The sequence below is a fragment of the Rhinopithecus bieti genome, unplaced genomic scaffold (assembly GCF_001698545.2).
Source record: "Rhinopithecus bieti isolate Rb0 unplaced genomic scaffold, ASM169854v2 scaffold_7683, whole genome shotgun sequence".
Lineage (NCBI taxonomy): Eukaryota > Metazoa > Chordata > Mammalia > Primates > Cercopithecidae > Rhinopithecus > Rhinopithecus bieti.
In genome coordinates, this window is record NW_016805834.1 from 690,581 (window position 1) to 704,782 (window position 14,202).

At 34.3% G+C, this 14,202-nt stretch overlaps 1 long non-coding RNA gene across 1 annotated transcript in view; it reads left to right on the forward strand.

Annotated features, from left to right (window-relative positions):
* LOC108530767 (uncharacterized) overlaps positions 1–14,202 on the forward strand; it is a 227,637-nt gene that overhangs the window by 190,722 nt on the left and 22,713 nt on the right. Inside the window, exon 6 of the long non-coding RNA XR_001885947.1 lies at positions 12,971–13,052. This is a non-coding gene — a long non-coding RNA (uncharacterized LOC108530767). The remainder of the gene's footprint in view (positions 1–12,970; positions 13,053–14,202) is intronic.

Sequence of the window (14,202 nt, forward strand, 5' to 3'; positions counted from 1 at the left end):
TTTTATTTTATTTTATTTTATTTTATTTTATTTTATTTTATTTTATTTCTTTTTTCTGAGGTGGAGTTTCACTCTTGTTGCCTAGGCTGGAGTGTAATGGTGCAATCTTGGCTCACTGCAAACTCTGCCTCCCAGGTTCAAGCGATTCTCCTGCTTCAGTCTCCCAAGTAGCTCAGATTACAGGCACCTGCCATTATGCCTGGCTAATTTTTTAAAATACACATTATGTAAGTCAAAACAACTCCCAATCCTGGCTTGTTTATGAATCTTATATGAGATGAACTTCTACTGGTTTCAATGATGACATGTAACTTTACCATGAATACATTTCAGAGGCATTTTTGTGAGCAGAATTAGAAAATTATTTCTGATACCTGTATGCAATTTTACTACATTTCACGAAGCACGCTAAAACTTCATGTTTGTTTTTAGTATTAAAGGTCATATATTAGAAACATTATTTTACCAGAATAAGAGTGTTGAAAAAAAGGTGTCACATTAAATACTGTACAAGATGTAACTAGATTACAGTTATTTTTGAGGCTTTCGCTTTTATATCTCAAATTACAGATTCCTATCTTTTGATATAAGCTGTCATTACCTAAAATAGGTACATAAAGTGGACTTAAGAAATGATTTAGAAAAAAAGTGCATTTGGGCTTTGTGATATTAAGAAATTAAATTATATCATTTCATCTATCCTTCTATCCTTTTGTCATTAGTGTCTATAGACATTTAATGGGGGAATATATTTTGAAAGAAGTGCAGAGATTATTAACATGGATTAATTTATTGAGAGCAGTATATAAATGCATTTCGCACATTAATAAAATATTTAACAAATTAATAAACTATGAGCTCAAATTGGACCAAAAAGACTCCTGCTTAAAAATATCAAGTTTTTTTTTCCAAATGCATAATACATGTATGTGTATACATATGTATGTGTGTGTGTAGATAGATAGTAGATAGATAGTTAGATTGACTCACAGCTAGGCAGAGACATACTTTCCTTCGGCTCTGAAACTAAGAGTTGTTTTTCTCATAGTCACCTCTACTGTTTATGCTGTAATCTATGGAAGCAAAAAGTTTTTACAGGACCCTATTGATCCTACATTAATTCATTGAATTCTTTACAAGCGAACTATTTATAATTTGTACTCGTTCATAATTTTTTTGAATTAATTTCTTGAGTTTTAGGTCTCTATTACCTGTTACTACTACTAAAATCATAATAAAGCATAACCTCTACTGCCCAAGAGTTCAGATTCCATATGTTTGGGGATATATATATGCATTTGGAGATACATATATCTAAATAAAAATATATACCAAGTGCTATGGGGAAAAGACCAGAGACACACTAATTGAAGTGAGCGCTTTGGGAAGAGGTTTAATCATTTGGTGGTTGGGCTGAAATTTCAGTTATAGAAAGATTCCATTTTCCAAACATATCTTGGTTGGGTAAGAGTTCTTTATTACAGAAAATTACACACACACTAATTTTGTGGGCAGTCTGTTCAATAAGACAAACTAAATCCAGATATATCATGAGAAAGCCTCTTTTCTTTTTTCAAAAATGTATTTTGCTTAAAACTGTTGAAGTAAATGATATTACTAAGCCAAATCTGCAAGTTGAATTCGGCAATGTCAAGACTTCTTGGGTGTAACCAAGGTAAAACCATTAATCATTTTTAGTGCTCTTCAACGAAAAGTTACACAATAATCAATAGTGATACTGCCTCAGAGGAAGGATGCAATGGAAACTTTGTATATTTCCAATGACCCAGGTAGCGAAATTTCTTTTTCATTATCTCATATAAAGGTTCAACATGACATTCAGGAATCAAGACCACACAATCATTGAAAAAAGGCTTTATAAAACTAACTGAATAGAATCCTAACTACATAGAAGCCTGATCATGATGAACCGTAATTATTCATCTCAAAATAGGGGCTGATTACTTTTGGCATAGTAAAGAGTTCAAGCTTTTATCATTATTGCTTTATTCCATTAAACTCTCATTACATCATCAGAAAAGAAAGTCAATACTGACTTTACCAATAAGATTCAGGAAAAACATCAAGAATAATGATAATGATCAGTCCTGATCTTACCCAAAATTGCTGAATGTGGCATCAAAATAAATATCAGAAATTTCAATAATAAAGATTTAAGAAGGGTAAGAATAGACAAAATGAATGAAAAAAGGGAGAGAATATATAATGATAGATATTATAGTTTGGCCTTTGATATCAGAAATAGGTGCTGTAGAAGAGATCCTGAAGGTGATCTCCCACCCTGGGATAATTCACACCAGCAGATGGTTGCTATTCTTGAGTGTATTGGTATTAACAATAAAAGGGGAAATAAGAAACAATGAAATATAGGTAGACAGTGATAAAATGGTGAATTTGGGGTTTGTTCATATTTATTTATAAGCTACTGAGTATTGTGAAGAGGGATTTGGGCTCAAATAATGAGCTATGGATTCCCATAGTAACTGTTCCACCAAATGAGTATATTCCCCTGAGACTCACTTTTATCACAACCAACAGAAGTTAGTAATGATACTTGATCTGTCTGCTGTATAAGACTTCCTAAGCCTCAAAATAATTAATGTAAGTATACTTTCAAAAATAAGAGGTATTATGAAAATAAGTATTACTCATAACTATTTCAGCCCAGGCTCCCACCTTCATCGGTGTAGGCTACAATGCAGTGATTTTTAAGTCTTTAGTCCTTCACATATTTTTATCCTGTGCCTCTTTTTTCACTTTCATTCTTTCCAAAATCATCAGGTGGGTCAAAAATACCTGTTGAGATTGGGCTATTGTTAGGATGGATCTGAAGACTGTGTCTGAAGTTACTATTTCAGTAACTTTCTCTTGGAATTCAGTGAAAACAAGACTGACAGACTATTTATGGCTGTGTTCCTAAAGCCAAAGCATGTCAAAAAGAAAACCAGGCCAGGCACAGTGGGTCACACCTGTAATCCCAGCACTTTGGGAGGCTGAAGTAGGCAGATTGCCTGAGGTCAGGAATTTAAGACCAGCCTGGCTAACATGGTGAAACCCTATCTCTACTAAAAATGCAAAAATTAGCCAGGCATGGTGGCAGGTACTTGTAATCCCAGCTTCTCAGGAGCTGAAGCACGAGAATCACTTGAACCCCTGGGGCAGAGGCTGCACTGAGCTGAGGTTACCCCACTGCACTCCAACCTGGGTGACAGAGTGAGACTCTGTTTCATAAAAACAAAAAAAGAAAAAGAAAAACAACAACAAAAAATCAAAACAATAAAAGAAAACCAAATCCCCCAACTTCTCTATAAATAAAGGCATACTCATCCGTGTACATGAGTCTTAGTATTTTACGTTCACCTGCACAGGGTATCACATACTACACACTTATTTTACAAAGAAGCAGTTTGTTTCCTGGAACCATGATCTATAAACAGAACATTCTCCCTAGGTATAGTTTAGAGAATAGAATAAAGATTGTGCATGTGTGTGTGTGTGTGTGTGTGTGTGTATGTGTGTGTGTGTGTGTGTGTGTGTGTGTGTGTCTGTGTTTAAGTAATTTCCTTCAGGCAACAGGAGTCAAAGTCAAATCAATATCTGATTCTTTATTAAGTGACTTTACTTGAACAGAAAAAAAACAACTCTGTTGAATATTTATTATGCATTATCTTTTCAGTATCTTTTCTTTTTCTGTAGCCTTTTCTCTATAAGGTTTTAAAATTTTCATGTCATACCCCAGAAACTTATAAAGGCTGCTGGCCAGAGTCCAGATTCAAGTGCTGTGATCATGGTAGTGATTTGGGAAGAATGTAGGGTCCCTATTTCCTGTCTCAAAGTTTATAAAGGGTTAAAATAGCAAAAGCTTACAAATAGGAACAGAGTGTCTATAAAGACATTTAGCAGTTTTAAAAAGCAGAACATGAAGTTACCTTAAAAACAAGTAGTGATAATTGGTTAATTAGAAGTAGAAAATTGGCTAGGTATTAAAAGAATTCTGAGAAGAAAGCATGAACATAAAGGAATAAAAGCTGAACTATAAAGACAATTCTCTTTTTTAATGTCTCCAGTTCAAAAAATATTGGTGATCTTTTAGATGTTAGGAAATGGTGCCATGTAGAAAATAGTAGAAATAATTAAAAGAGGATCATTACAGAGAAGCATGACTAGTTTGCTTTATTCTCTGATGATCCATCAATTTAAGAAACGCTGAATTGAAAAGGAATTTAAGTGTTGACATTCTCTAAGCTAATATTATTGATAGCTTAAAATTCTATTTATTTAATTAAGTGCAATAATCACCATTACAGGAATAAGCTGCCTCACAATTTCAAAGAATCCTGAATTTTTAATTATTAATTCATAGAAAAATGATTCCTTGTACATTAGTTCAACCACTGTAGAGAGAAGCTTGAAGATTTCTTAAAGAACTTACAAAAGAAATACCATCCAACCTAGCTATTGCATTACTGGGTATATACCAAAAGGAAAATAAATTGTTCTACCAAAAAGACACATGCAAATATATGTTCATTGCAGCTCTATTCATAATAGCAAAGCCATGGAAGCAACCTAGGCACCCATCTATGGTGGATTGATTAAAAAAAAAGGGGGTACATATATACCATGAAATAATACACAGCCATGAAGAAATGAAATCATGCCATTTGCAGCAACATGGATGCAGCTGGAGGCCATTATCCTAAGCAAATTAATGCAGGAACAGAAAACCAAACACCACGTTTTCACTGATAAGTGGCAGCTAAACATTGGGTAACTATGGATATGAACATGAGAATAATAGACACTGGGAACTCAAAAAGAGGGGAAGGAGGGGAGGGAGAAAGTGCTGGAAAACTACCTACTGGAGATTGTGCTCACTACCTGGGTGATGGAATTAAGTCCACTCCAAACACTCAGCATCACACAATATGCCAGTGTAACAAATCTGTCCATGTGCTCCTTGAATCTAAAATAAAAATTGAAATAAAAAATTATTCTAACTTACATATAGTGAGTTTCTAACTCCCACATATTAAAATTTAGTCATAGGTATATATTACAGGTTTTTACAAATGCATAATCATGCAAATTCCACCACAATAAAGATACAGAAGAGTGCCATAATCTCAGAGATATTATTCATGCTGTTCTTTTGTAACTAAACCCACTCTCCTCCAACTTTAAATTTTGGCAACCACTACAATTTTCTCTATCCTTATGATTTTGCCTTTGCCATGAGCATATCAATAGTTGAACAAATTAAGTTTATTATTAATTACAAGAAAAGAGAATGCACAGCATTCACACATTTTTTGGTCACGTTGATATAAATTAATTTGGCCTAATCCAAAAATTTGATTGTGGCTGGCTGCTAGGTTTCCTCAATGACCCATTCTTGACTTTTCTCAGTCTCTGTCCAACAACCTCCAAAAACTAAGTCACCCAGAGCAAAATCCAATGTCCTCATAACAACCCCCTAAGGACCTAAATGATCTGTTCTTTGTCACTGCTCTAACTTCAGATTTTACCATGCTTCTCCTCTACTCACTGAGGTCCAAACAGCAGACCTACTAGCTGGTCCTGGATCACACTGAGTGTTCTCCTATTGCACCATATTTCTGATTGCTCAATCTATGCCTGGAATGATTTTTTCCCCCAGAAGTGTGTAGGGCTTAGAGTTTTTGCTCTAAAAGTCCTTCTCAGGATGGTCTACAACAGGGGTATCAAATCTTTTGGTTTTCCTGGGCCACACTGGAAGAATTGTCTTGGGCCACACATAAAAAACACTAACACTAACAATAGCTGATGCGCCAAAAAAATAAAAAATCACAAAAATAACTTACAATGTTTTAAGAAAGTTTACAAATTTGTGTTGGGCCACCCTCAGAACCACCTTGGGCCACATGTTAGACAAGCTTGGTCTGCAACAAACCCTCTATTGAAAAGTGCAACATGTCACAATGCATTTCAACACCCTTATCCTCTTTTCATTTATTATTTTCCAAAGCATTTCTCTCTTTTCAATAATTATTTTCCAAAGCATTTCTCTCTTTTCAATATATAATACTACGGAGTATTTTTATGTATTATGTTCTATAAACTCCATGAAGACAGACGTTTGTGTGCATTTACCTCATTTCTGTAAAGCCAGCAGATAGCACAGTGCATGGTGCTCAAATGAATAACTAGTCACCTAGCTAGAGACTATCCTTCCTGGCTTCCCCTTCAGAAAACTATGGCCATGTAACTAAAACAAGTGGAACATGACCCGAAGTAACAAGTGGTCACAAGTGGAACATGACCCAAAGTAACATGTGAACTTTCTGCCTCACTTGCTTCAAAGAATAAGGACTGCATTGAATTTCCTCTGCCTTTTCTGGAGCACAAATTAATGAAATCTAGCTTCATCTCACAGGTTATAAAAGTGTGCTGGTGGATGGAGATGCAACAAGAGATGGCTTGTTAAATTGACTGCTTACCTAGGGACTGCTGTGCAAGAGAGATTCACACATGTCTTTTGCTTAAACAACTGTACTTTGGGATCTTTTTATTATAATAGTTTATCCTTCACCTTCAATATGACATGTGATCTAATCACTATCTTTATTTAGTTCCCTCAAAAGTTATTCCTACAAATATTTGCAATATAATTTGATGATCTAAATTAGAGAATTTGTAAAATTTCACTTGAACAAGTTTATAGGTATCTCTAGATCAATGGCAGCAATAATTGTTTTCATACAAATGTCTAAAATTATTGAGGTTTGCTATAGATTAAAATTTCTGAAGGAAATGGCAGTGCTGTACAGACTCCTATGTGAGCTAGAATACATAGAACCCAGGGTATTTTTGAGTTTTTAAATGAGAAGCCTCATGCATTTTTGTTAGTCATGTATCCAGTGGAGAGAGAAGATTTGATAATATAAATAACAGAGAAGTAAATTGAAAGGTTAGTTCAGCTCATGTATAATATACCCTTCGACTAGTATTATATTTTTTATTTGTAGAATTTGTTGTGTAGTTTAGTATCTCCACTTCAAAAATTATTTAAAAATACATGACTCGAGTACACATTTTTTCCTTTCACATTGTCTAGCTAACAGTACAATTTATTAGACTTTTAAAAAACAAATTGACATGTTTTAATTATATAATTAGTAAAAGATATAAACCAGTAAATGTGTCATTGTAGATAATAAATATGCTCGGTATCAACATATAGGTAGCTGATCGTGTTGATGTTGCACAGCAAGATTTTTATTCCATGGCCCTTAGCTCCATGATGTTTACTTTGATTTTTCTCTTTTAATATATTATTCTGAGCTCAGACATTGATTCTACCACTATATCAACAATCACACAAAGAAAACTCTCTTAACTTCGTTATCCACATTTGTAAAATATGGGTAGCAATGGCATTGCTTCATAAATTTTAGAGGGATGAATAAATAACTGGTTTTGAATCAGGCAAGTGCACTTATTAACTTAATGTGTAGGAGAAAATTACTTAAACCCTTATAGTCACATATTTCTCATTTGTATACTGTAAGTCTTAATAGTGGTAAGGATGAAATAACATAATTTACACAAAATGCTTAGATTAGTACCTTATTGGTATCGTTTGGCTGTGTTTCCACCCAAATCTCATTTTGAATTGCAGTTCCTATAATCCTCATGTGTGGTGAGAGAGACCCAGTGGGAGGTAATTGAATCATGGGGGTGGTTCCCCCATGCTATTCACAAGAGTAGCATATGAGTGGATAGTGAGTAAATTCTCATGAGATCTGATGGTTTCATAAGGAACTCTACCCTTTGCTCAGCTTTCCTTCTTCTCCTTCCTGCCACATGTGAAGAAGGATGTGTTTCCTTCCCCTTCCATCATTATTGTTAAGTTTCCTGAGGCCTCCCCAGCCATGTTGAACTGCGAGTCAATTAAGCATCTTTCCTTCATAAATTACCCAGTTTTGGGTATGTTTTTATTAGCAGCATGAGAATAACTAACACACACATACATTGTCTGTTATAGTAATCTTTTGCTATGTTATTATTACTCTGTAAGAGTCTATTTGTTGAACAAACCCAGATTTCACTATATTCTTGTGATGAGCAAAATTATATTAATAGTAAATACACAAATGTGGGAGTTTACTTTTATAAGTGAAAAATTTTAAGTAGATATTTCCTTGAATGTTTGTTTTAAACACTAAAATGATTTAATTGAAATTCCAAAATTTAATAACTTGAATTTAATAATTTGCTTCCCCTCTTTGCTTGGCTTTCATTCTTCTCCTTCCTGCCACATTTGGAGACATATTGTACATATGTTATTTAAAATAAACATTATTGCTAAAAATGTCAGTGATCATCTCAGCCTTCAGGAAGCTATAATCTTCTGCTAGTGGAGGGTCTTGCCTCAATGTAGATTGCTGCTGACAGATCAGGGTGGTGGGTGCTGAAGTTTGGGGTGGCTGTAGCAATATCTTGAAATAAGACAACAATGAAGTTTGACAAATTGATTGACTCTTCCTTTCAAGAAATATTTCTATGTAGGATGCAATGCTGTTTGATAGTATTCCATCCACTGTAGAACTTCTTTCAAAATTGGAGTCAATCTTCTCAAACCATGCAGCTGCTTTATCTACTAAGATCATCTAATATTTAAATCCTTTGTTATCAGTTCAACAGTTTTCATATTTTATCAGGAATCTTTCCTAGAAGACATAATCTCAAGAAACCACTCTTGGCTCATCCCTAAAAAGCAATTCTGCATCTATTCATGTATTATTATGAGGTTGCAGCAATGCACTCACATGAGTCATCCTCAGACTCCTCTTCTAATTCTACTGCCCCTGTTATTTCTACCATATCTGCAGTTCCTTTTGGCACTGAAGTCTTGAATGTATAAAGTTATCCATGTGATTTGAAACCAACTTATTCCAAACTCCAGTTAATATTGACATTTTGACCTTTCCCAATGAATTACAAATGCTTTTAATGACACCTAGAATAGTGAATTCTTTACAGAAGGCTTTCAATTTACTTTGCACAGATGTATCAGAGAAATCACTATCTATGGCAGCTATAGCCTTACAAAATGTTTCTCTTAAATAATAAGACTTGTACACCAGTGTACAAAGTGTACACCAGTGAACACATGAAAGGCAATAAAGTAAAACAGTCTTATTACTGCTATGGAGAAAGTTTTAGTGGTCCGGATAGAAGATCAAACCAGCCACACCATTACCTTAAGTCAAAGCCTAATCCAGGGTCATTCTACTGTCCCTGCTATTTCTGCCATATCTGCAGTTCCTTTTGGCACTGAAGTCTTGAACATATAAAGTTATCCATGTGGTTTGAAACCAACTTATCTTTAATGATTGATAATAAGACTTGAAACTCAAAATTACTCTTTGATTTATAAGCTGCAAATGAATCTTATGTTAGCAGGCAGACAAGCAACAGTAATCTCCTACATATCCATCAGAGTACTTGGGTGACTAGGTGCATTGTCAACAAGCAGTAATATTTTGAAAGGTATGTTTTTTTCTGAGCAGTAGATTTCAACAGTGGACTTAAAATATTCAGTAAATGATCCTATAAACACATGTGCTGTCATCCAGGCTTTGTTGTTCCATTTGTAGAGTACTAGCAGAGTAGATTTAGCATGATTCTTAAAATCCTAGGATTTTAGAGTTTTCAATGAGCTTTGGCTTCCATTTAAAGTCACCAGATGCATCATCCCTTAGTACAAGAGTCAATCTGTCAGTTGAAGCTTTGAATCCAGGCATTGATTTCTCCTCTCTAGCTATAAAGGTCCTAGACTGCATCTTTTTCCAGCAGAAGCTTCTTTTATCTACATTGAATATCTGTTGTGTAGTATAGCCACCTTTGTTAATTATCATAGCTAAGTCTTCTGGATAACTTGTAGCTTCCACATCAGCACTTGCTGCTTCAACTTGCACTTCTTTCTTATAGACATAACTTCTTTAGTTCTGCAGCCTCTTCACTCCCATGAGCCTTCACAGAGTTGAAGATAGTTAGGGCTTTACCCTGGATTAGGGTTTGGCTTAAGGTAGTGATGTGGCTGGTTTGATCTTCTATCTGGACCACTAAAACTTTCTGCATAGGAGTGATAAGGCTGTTTTACTTTATTACCTTTCATGTGTGAATTGGTGCATGCTTTTAAATTTATTTAAGAACTATTACTTTGAATTCACAACTTGACTGGCAAGAGAAGCCAGTCTAGGCTATCAACATACCTTCCTCACCAAGCTCAATCATTTTAGCTTTTGATTTAAAGTGAGAGACATGACTTTTCCTTTCACTTGCTCACTTAAAGGCCATTGTAAGGCTATTAATTGGCTTAACTTAAATAGTGTTATGTCTCAGAAAATAGGGAGGCCTGAAGAAAGGGAGAGAGACCGGGAACAGATAGTTGGTGAAACTATCAGAACTCAGACAATATTTATTGACTAATTTTGTCATCTTTTATGGTGTGTTTTTTGTGCCCCCTGCCCCCAATTATAATAGTAACATCAAAGATTACTGAGCACAGAGCACCGTAACAGAAAATAATAATGAAAAAGTTTGAAATATTGGAGAATTACCAAAATGTGACACAGAGACTCAAAGTGAACACAAATTCTTGGAAAAATGGCACTAATAGACTTGCTTGATGCAGGGTTGCCACAAAACTTCAACTTGTAAAAACTCAGTGTCTGAGAAGTACATTAAAACACACTACAATAAAATGAGGTATGCCTGTGTCTAATAACAACAGTAAATATCTAAATTGATAAGGTAATAAACTATGAGAAATATCTACGAAAGCAACTCAATATAACCAGAATGTTTATGAAGAAGATATAGGAAAGGTTTGTTATGTTATAGTTTACTATTCAAAGGAATTATTGAATCATTTTGTGCTCAACAGGAACTCACCAAGTTTCTGGCAAATTGTTTGTCCTGAACTGAGCATTAACAAAGTCACAATATTCACTGAAAGTATGCGGAGATTCAGTTCCCTGTATAACTTTTTTTTTTTCTTATTTGAGTATTATGCAAATGATTATTGGCTTTTCCTGAAATTGAAGTCATTTCATAGCTCTTCAATTCTGGGCCATTTTTGAGAAATTATGACACACAGAAGAAAACTTTTAGATACGGATGGCAAATCACCATAAGCAAATAAGCATATAACTACCAGTTACTAAATTCAATTCCATAATATATCTCAAAAATATGTTTATTTTGAGATAGGATCTCACTCTGTTACTTAGACTAGAGTGAATAAGCATGATCTCAGCTCATTGCAACCTCCACCTCCTGGGTTCAAACTATCCTCCTGCCTCAGCCTCCAGAGTAGCTGAGAGTACAGGTGTACTCCACCTTGCCTGGCTAAGTTTTGTACTTTTTGTAGAGATGGGTTTTGCTATGTTGCCCAGACTGGTCTCAAACTCCTGGCATCAAGCCATCCACCTGTTTGGCTTACCAAAGTGCTGGAATTCAAGGGATAAGCCACTACACCCAGACAAAATTGTAAATATTAACTATGATATCAAAACACGGTGAAATTTTTAAAAAGTTAGGGAGACGAAAAAATTCCTCTGGGAAAAATAAAGCAATATTATGAAGAAAACTTTTTGCACATTTGTTAATAATCAAGACACATTCAGCTACCATGCACTCAGTAGATGATCCAGGGCAATGAAATGCAAATGTTCTTTGAAATTGAACTGACTCTTTAATAGTATCTTATATATGTTTAATAGAATCTTATATATGTTTAATAGAACTAGTATTTTCACTGATTTTAACTTTACACTTTGAACTTTTCAACATCCTTCTCATTTTAACTAAAATAGTTTACAGGAGTGGAGGAGGCAGTTACAATCATAATTAAAGTAAGAGGATTATCTTAGTCTAGCTTAAGAAATCTTCCCTATGAGTGGGCTTAGAAAAGCCCATAGACATTGATGAGAGCAATTTCCAGTTCTCCAACAGGGGTTCCCTAGGTTGTCACCACTGATGAGCATTTAAGAACTGCAAATGTGGCAGTTCTTTGGGCTAGATCCCTCGTAAACACATTGGGGAACTACTCATTATAATTACTAAATGACCTTGTAAATCTGACTTTTATCATTACTGATAGTTTAGTCTTGTCAGTTTTAAATCATGGTTATTTAAAGGATTAAGAAATGAAATAAAGACTTTACTTTTTACTTCTTATTTCAAGCATCATTACAATTTTTCAGATAAACTTTTCTTAAATTACAGTCAACATATGAAAGAGTATATATCTTAAGAATGTGTAATCCAATTTGCATATCAATGACCCTACCAAAAAAACCACCTTTGAAGCAGACATTTTCTTCCCATTCCAGGGATGACAACCATCCCAATACTATGAAAGGAGTGTGCTTATTTACAAACTTAATTTAAATATCATTATGCATTAATACTTTTTAAAGTCTGAATTCTTTTACTCCATGATATATTTGTAAAATTTTTTAAAGTTTTGGTTGTAGTTACAGTTTCACTCTCATTAATTTATCTTATTCCATTATATGATGATACCACAAAATTACCAATTTATTCTATGGTTCATAGGTACTTAGGTTGTTTAATTTGGGGATATTAATTTAAATATCACTCTATAAACATGGAGCACATGCCTTTATAAAATGTAGGTATGCATTGTTGAGCATATAAATGGTAGTGCTTTGTTGATTCATAGGTGTAAAAATATTACCCTATAGTTAGATAAGGCCCAAGAGTTTTCCAACGTGGGTGTGTTAAGTTGTACTCCCATCAGCAATGTTCAAGAGTTCCTGCTGCTTCAGGTATCCTTTTTTAAAAACTTCTAGTTATATGGTGGGCATGTAATCATATCTAATTATTTTTATCATCAGGAAAATTCAAATTAAAACTTTTGTAACCTTTATTTTAGGTTCAGGGTATGTATGGAGGTTTGCTACATAGGTAAATGGCATGACATGAAGGTTTGATGTAAAGATTATTTCATCCCCTAGGTAAGTAGCGTAGTACATGATAGGTAATTATTTAATCCTCACCTTCCTCTCACCCTCCATTCTGAATTAGGCTCCAGTATCTACTGTTTCCTTCTTTGTGTCCATGTGTACTCTGTGTATAGCTCCCACTTATAAGTGATAATATGTGGTATGTGGCTTTCTGCTCCTTCATTAGTTTGCTAAGGATAATGGCCTCCAGTTCCATCCACATTGCTGCAAAAGACATTATATTCTTTTTTATGGTTACATAGTACTCCATGGTATATATGTACCAAATTTCTTTATCCAGTGTACCACTGATGGGCATTTAAGTTGGTTCCATGTCTTTGAACTTGTGAAGAGTGTTGAGATGAATATATGTGTGCACGTTTCTTTATGGTAGAATAATATTCTTTATATGGTAGAATTTATATTCTTCTGGAAATATGAATTATGAGATTGCTTGGTCTAATGGTAGTTCTATTTTAGGTTTTTAGGTTCTTTGAATAATTGCCACCTGCTTTCCACGATAGCTGAACTGATTTACATTCCTCCCAGCAGTGCATAAGTGTTCCATTTTCTCTGCAACCTTGCCGGTATCTGTTAGCTTTTGACTTTTTATTAATGGCCATTCTGACTTATGTCAGATGGTATCTCATTGAAGTTTTGATTTGCATTTCGCTAATCATTAGTCATCTTAAGTATTTTTTCATATACTTGTTGGATACTTGTATATCTTCCTTTTAAAAGTGTCTGTTCATGTCCTTTGCCCACTTTTTACTGTTTTCTTTTTCTTGTAAATTTGTTTCTGTTTTTTATAGGTTATGGATTATTAGACTTTCGTCAGATGCATAGTCTGCAAAAATTTTCTCCCATTCCCATTCTATAGGTTGTCTGTTAACTCTAGTGTTGTCCGTTAACTCTTTTGACAGTTTTTTTTTTTTTTTTTTTTTTTTTTTCTGTGCAGAAGCTCTTTAATTTAATTAGATCACATAGGTCAATTTTTGTTTTGGTTGGAATTGCTTTTGGTGTTTTCATCATGAAATCCTTGCCAGCGTCTATGTCCAGAATGATATCCCATAATTGGTATTTCCTAGGTTTTCTTCAAGGCTTTTTATAGTTCTGGGTTTTCCATCTAACTTTTTAATACATCTCGAGTTGATTTTTTTGT